This window comes from Eubalaena glacialis, chromosome 9 (assembly GCF_028564815.1).
Source record: "Eubalaena glacialis isolate mEubGla1 chromosome 9, mEubGla1.1.hap2.+ XY, whole genome shotgun sequence".
NCBI lineage: Eukaryota > Metazoa > Chordata > Mammalia > Artiodactyla > Balaenidae > Eubalaena > Eubalaena glacialis.
This window is the reverse complement of record NC_083724.1, coordinates 34,949,990-34,955,632: the sequence shown is the minus strand read 5'-3', so window position 1 is coordinate 34,955,632 and position 5,643 is coordinate 34,949,990. Positions and strand designations below refer to the sequence as shown.

Genomic DNA, 5,643 nt, shown 5'->3' with positions numbered 1-5,643 from the left:
GATTCTCTCAACTTCTTGATTGTTGTGGTGGTTTTACTGGTATATGTATACGTCAAAACTCATCAAATTGTACATTTTAAACAACTGTACCTCAGTAAAGCTGTAAAAAAATAGAAAATTTGAATAGTTACATGAAATGCCTGATCTCAAATGAAAAAAAAATACTGAGATTTCAATAGAGAGTTTGGTAGAAATATAAAAAGTAGATAGAAAAATCAAGAAATCCTTCATAGAAGAAGTAACCATAGGCATGATTCAAATTAATAAAGTATATTTTCATATATAACTCCAACTGCTCTCTTTAAAAGTTGGAGTAGCTTAAAGAGAAGGCCTCTCCTACTCTTCAAACCAGGATGGGTTTGAATGTGCAGGTTGGGGCAGGGCTTTAGGAGAGGGGAATTGCTCTGTGTAATAAAGGAGAAGCATTATAATGCTGGGGAAAGGGGAGGCGCCTGGGAGAGAGGAGAGAGGAACCAGGACCAGCAGGGTGGGACACTGCAGAGGTGAATGAGGGAGAGTTGAAAGCCCTTAGGTGCACAGCAACACAAAAGGGACTTTGGGAGAAAAGGAATTAATCAGAGAGGACTTTTAAGTTGTTTCCCATGGTGTATGCCATGGGCCTCTCTCCCTCGGGTCACTCCCACACTATCTTTTAAAAAGGCTGCATTGCTTACTAATTCTTTTATATGAAAATGGATTTTTCTGGAAATGTTGAAGGGGACAGGGATGAGTTGCATGTCTGTGTTGATGCAAGACAAAAACAGATTATGCAGAGAAGCTGGAGTTAAAGACTTCAGCGTAAATCCCTGGAAATGAACAAAAAATTACAGGAGAACTTCAGAGTTTCAAAAGCTGTCGAACTGGTGAGATTCAAGTTGAGATCTCCCAGGGGTAAAGAAGGACCCAGTTAATATCTAGGTTTTAGGCAGAAGAAACAGGAAATAGCATAAGATATATATGTGATATGATGAAAAGATGGAGTAGAGAATAAAAAAGGCCCAGAGAAAGGTAGAGGGATTTAGAAAGCGTTGAGGGACCTGCTAGGCTGAGAGGCTATAGTTCACCTACACTCTTTGTCCCCCGAGCCCCCCAACCACCACCCTAGAGAAACTGAAGATGAGCCCCCAGCAGTAACTGAGTTTTTTTTCCTGTCCCTCTTCCCAGTTTTCTAAATTAAGTTATGTTGGCCCAGAGAGACAACTGAGATGGGAACTCTGAGGAAAGAAGAGAATATCATCTTTGTGGGCAGGGAGGCGCTAAAGTATAGCATCTAGGGCCTTTATCCAATACCCACAGACCATCTGTTTGGTGTTGTAGTGGGGTCTGGGGAAAAAACCCAATCATGCAATTCAGGGGCCATGGATTGGATTATTAAGAGAGTTCAGAAAAACTGAAGAAGGAGTCCTCAACACTGGTTCATCAGTCATTCCCCAGCCCCACCCCCCATCCAGGTGTCTTGGCCAAGCCTTTCCTCTGTGTTAGGGCTGATCTGAATAGCAATGTTGAGCCTCTGAAGTCTCTAATCAGATGCTGGAGCCCCAGTGCTGTCCTCATGGAGCAGAACCTCACCTTCTGGAGCAAATCCTATCTGAGATTTTGTCCCCTTCCTCAGGAGAGGTCAATCTACTAACTGAAGAAAATCAACTGTGGATCCCACACAGAAGACCTTTCTGTAAGGTTTTCAAGAAAATAAAAAATATTTTTATCCACTTTATAAATGAATAAAAGAGAAGTAAATTAGAACTCTGTTAATGCAAAGTAGAAAGATTTATTCGTGAATTATGATCTGCCTAAAGAGAGGAGAATAAGAATTGAGGCCAAGCCCCTCATTCCTTTTTTGTTTTGCAGCATCAATGAAGGGAAGAAGAGGAACAAAGAGGGAGCATTTGGTAGGTAAGGTTCTGCCTATTCAGTCCAGAGCTCTCAAGGGTAAACCTTAGTCTCTCCTTTCCGTAAGACCCAGGTCCACATCCACAGTCTCTAAGGATGTCAGCTGCTAGAGCTCATCCCTCTTAGAAAACAAAGCTCTCAGCAGGGAGAGTCATAGGAAGGAGTCAGAACCAAGAACACTTCTCCAGTTCCCTGCTAGGTCCATCCATGGGAATGGAAGAATGGTGGAAAGGGCCTGTGGGTCTTGCCCACTAGGTGGCAGTGTGAGACACAGTGGAAAGGGTATCTGGAGGCAGACCTTTTGCGTCCTGATTTGGGACAAATTGTTTAATTTTCCTAAGGCTCAGATTCCTCCTTGAGATACACTTAACCTTCATCCCTCACAGCGTGGTTATGAGGATCAGATGAGATAAAGTATAAAATGCTATTCCATACTTGAGCCTGTCTATTGTTGTCACTGTTTGACCTTGTGTACTAATGCTTGGGGCTCTTGGAGTCTAGTCTCCCAAGAGCCTCACCCAGAGGACAGTTTTGCTCAGCCTCCTATAAGATCCTTTGCTCCTACCTTCACCGCATGTAACCAAGTCTCCTGCTTTCCCAGCTTGGAGAGTTTGCCAGAAAGGAGCACACGTGACATGGGACCTGTTTGCTCTTTGGAAAAGCAGGTATTGATGAAGCTCTTCTCCTTCTTTCCTTCCCTCTCTTCCTAGCACGGCCTCTGTGACTGCAGGGCCCCCATGCAGCCAAGGTTGACATGAGAGGGTAATCTTATAGGGAAGAGAATTTGAAAGAAGCACCCTCCTTGAAGAAAAAAAGAAGCATCTTGAAGTCAGTGACGTAGGGAACGTGACTCCTGCCAGGCTTGCTGGGCCCTCCTATCCTCATTCTGCTCCCAGCTGCAGCTTGTACATCCTGTCTTTTGCAGCCATCTGGGCAAGCTTCTTGATGATAACACTTTGCGGCAAGATCCCTGCTGGGAGGATCATGATAGAGTGACTGTAGAAGCTGATCTTCTAATGTCTGGGGAGGTTGAGGAAGCTGCTGCTTCCTCTGTGTCCCTTTGCCTTCCACAGCTCCTCCGCCTGAGCCCTCCCCTCCCTCAGAGGCCTGTCTCTGGGGGACTTGACAAGCAGGTGCACTGAGGAGGTAGCTTCTCTTCCTCAGCCCTTATCTCCAGGAGCTCCAGGAGATACAAGTCACAAAAAGAGTGCATTTCCAAATTATGGAGCAGAGAGAAAAGGAGGAGGGACACTTCCCAAGCAACTGAGGCAGACTACCAATGAAATCTTCTGGAACTACTTTTTTTTTGTTTTACTTTATTAAAATACTGAGTTTATTTCACATGTATATTTTTGTCTCCCCACCATTTCCATTTGTCTGACCACCACTACTACTATGTCCTATCATAACATTCTAGACATACTTAAAACCAAGCAAAGGGTGGAGTTCCAGCTTTTAAAACTAAACATGCATTTTGGACAACACATTCTTGGCAATGGAACCTGGACAATATTTATCAGACACGGTAGGGAAAGTTCTCACTCTTCATTATAAAAAGGACAGCCAGATATCAACTATTTTCTATCTATCTATCTATCTATCTATCTATCTATCTATCTATCTATCTATCTACCTATCTATCTATCTATTTATGGCTGCGTTGGGTCTTTGTTGCTGTGCGCGGGCTTTCTCTAGTTGCTGTGAGCGTGGGCTACTCTTCATTGCGGTGTGTGCGTTTCTCATTGTGGTGGCTTCTCTTGTTGCGGAGCATGAGCTCTAGGCGCACGGGCTTCAGTAGCTGTGGCACACAGGCTCAGTAGTTATGGCTTGCGGGCTCTAGAGCACAGGCTCAATAGTTGTGGCGCATGGGCTCAGTTGCTCCACAGCATGTGGGATCTTCCCAGACCAGGGCTCGAACCCGTGTCCCCTGCATTGGCAGGCAGATTCTTAATCACTGTACCACCAGGGAAGTCCTTAAACTATTTTCTTAAAGAGACTTCCTCCACTGCCAGAGATCTTGAATAGCCATCCGGAAACAATTCTTCACATAATTGATGAACTTGGCTTCCACTTTGGGAAGGGAACCACCTTTTTCTATACTTGCTTGCATTTTTCCTTTAATGTCTTCTACAGAGCTAGGTCCTTTCCGTGTTTTAGCAGTCTTTTCCTGTTTTTTGAAGGATTCTTGACCTTTTGATCTTGGTGTTGATGGTTTTGAGTCTTTTCCATTCTGGTTTGATTTTTGTGCATTTTTGGCTGGAGTATCTTGTACAGATTTCTTTACTGGAGCTTTTTCTTCAGCTTCCTCATCATCAAAGTCATCATCATAGTCATCTGCATCATCATCGTCATCTTCATCAGCAGCAAGTTTTACTTTTTTCTGTGGAAACTTGCTACCACTTCCAGGGGCAGAACACTTTCCAGATATACTTAGGAGTGTCACATCCTCCTCCTCTTCATCTTCTGACTCTGCATCTTCCTCCACAGCTACTAAGTGCTGTCCACTAATAATGCACAGGCCCTGAACCACACTTCAACCGTCAGACCACAGGTGGTGTTATTTCAAAGCCCCCAAGGGAAACCATTGGCTGTACAGACATTTTTGAAGTTGCCAGTGTTACTTAAATTGGACTGCCTTCATAATTCATCGCCTCTGCTCCAACAATGTGCAATTCATCCTTTGCGCCAGCCCCTAAACTGAGCGTTCTTAAAGATAACTGGTACTCATTTTCATCATTATCCACCTCAAAGTGATAATCTTTGTCAGCCTTTAGTTCACAACCGAAAAGATAGTTCTGGGGCCTCAGGGGGCTCATGTCCATGTCCATTGAATCTTCCATGGGTTGGTGGCATGCACTTAGGTGGGAGAGAAGGCGGACAGAGATAAACGACTACTGTTCCGGAGAACAGCCGCGAAGGATGGAATCACACCAGGGATGGGACTACTTTAGTCTCTTGCAGACACACAGGACACCGCAGGCTCCCAAGCCTTGTGGAGCATCATAGACAAACCAGAGCAGCTGCAGTCCTCGGCAGTTCCCAAACCCCAAAACTTGAGGGGACTCTTTGCAGCAGAAGTGGAGCCAGCTCTTCCAGGGTGTCCCCTCTCTGCATAGTGAGTCCCTGGGGCTACTGTCCTGGTCTTGGGTGGCTGACCCCCACTAGCGTCTCCCTTTGCCTTATTCAGTGGATTCCCTAATGGGCCCAGTCCATATTCAGGCTAAAATATCCCCATTGCAGCCCCAGCCCCAGCCCCCTCTGATCTTGAACCCTGCCCCAATCCCAGCCCCTAACTCAGGCCCACCTTCAACCTCTCTCCCATTCTGTCACCCCAGATAGGGCCTGTGGAGTGTCCTTCCCTGAACCCAAGGATGAAGTACAGTCTCTCATCCCAAAAGAAATTCAACCCCAAGACTGGCACTTATTCCAGAAGCAGCTGGAACTCTTTCGGGTCCAAAGAGCTCAGGAAACCTTTCATCCTCTAGCTCCCAATGTTCCTCAGTGCAACATGGCCTCTCTGTCCTAAGTACCAGGCTCCATCCTTGCTAGAGAATTTCCTATTATCAATGAGATCTGGCAGCAGCTGGAGCACCACCTTTGAAAGAGCTTCATCCAACACTGGGCCCACCTGGCACAGATACAGCCTCAGGGCAAACTAGCAGGGAATTCTTGGCCAAAGGGCAAACATGAACCTTCACAGACCTCTGTGGTAGGGGCCAAAGTAGCAAGGAAGAATCTAGGCCACATGACGTT

General features: G+C 45.6%; 1 pseudogene; it reads right to left on the bottom strand.

Moving 5' to 3' along the window:
* Positions 1-3,869: 3,869 nt before the first annotated feature.
* Positions 3,870-4,730, bottom strand: LOC133098336 (nucleophosmin-like; annotated as a pseudogene).
* Positions 4,731-5,643: the final 913 nt, after the last annotated feature.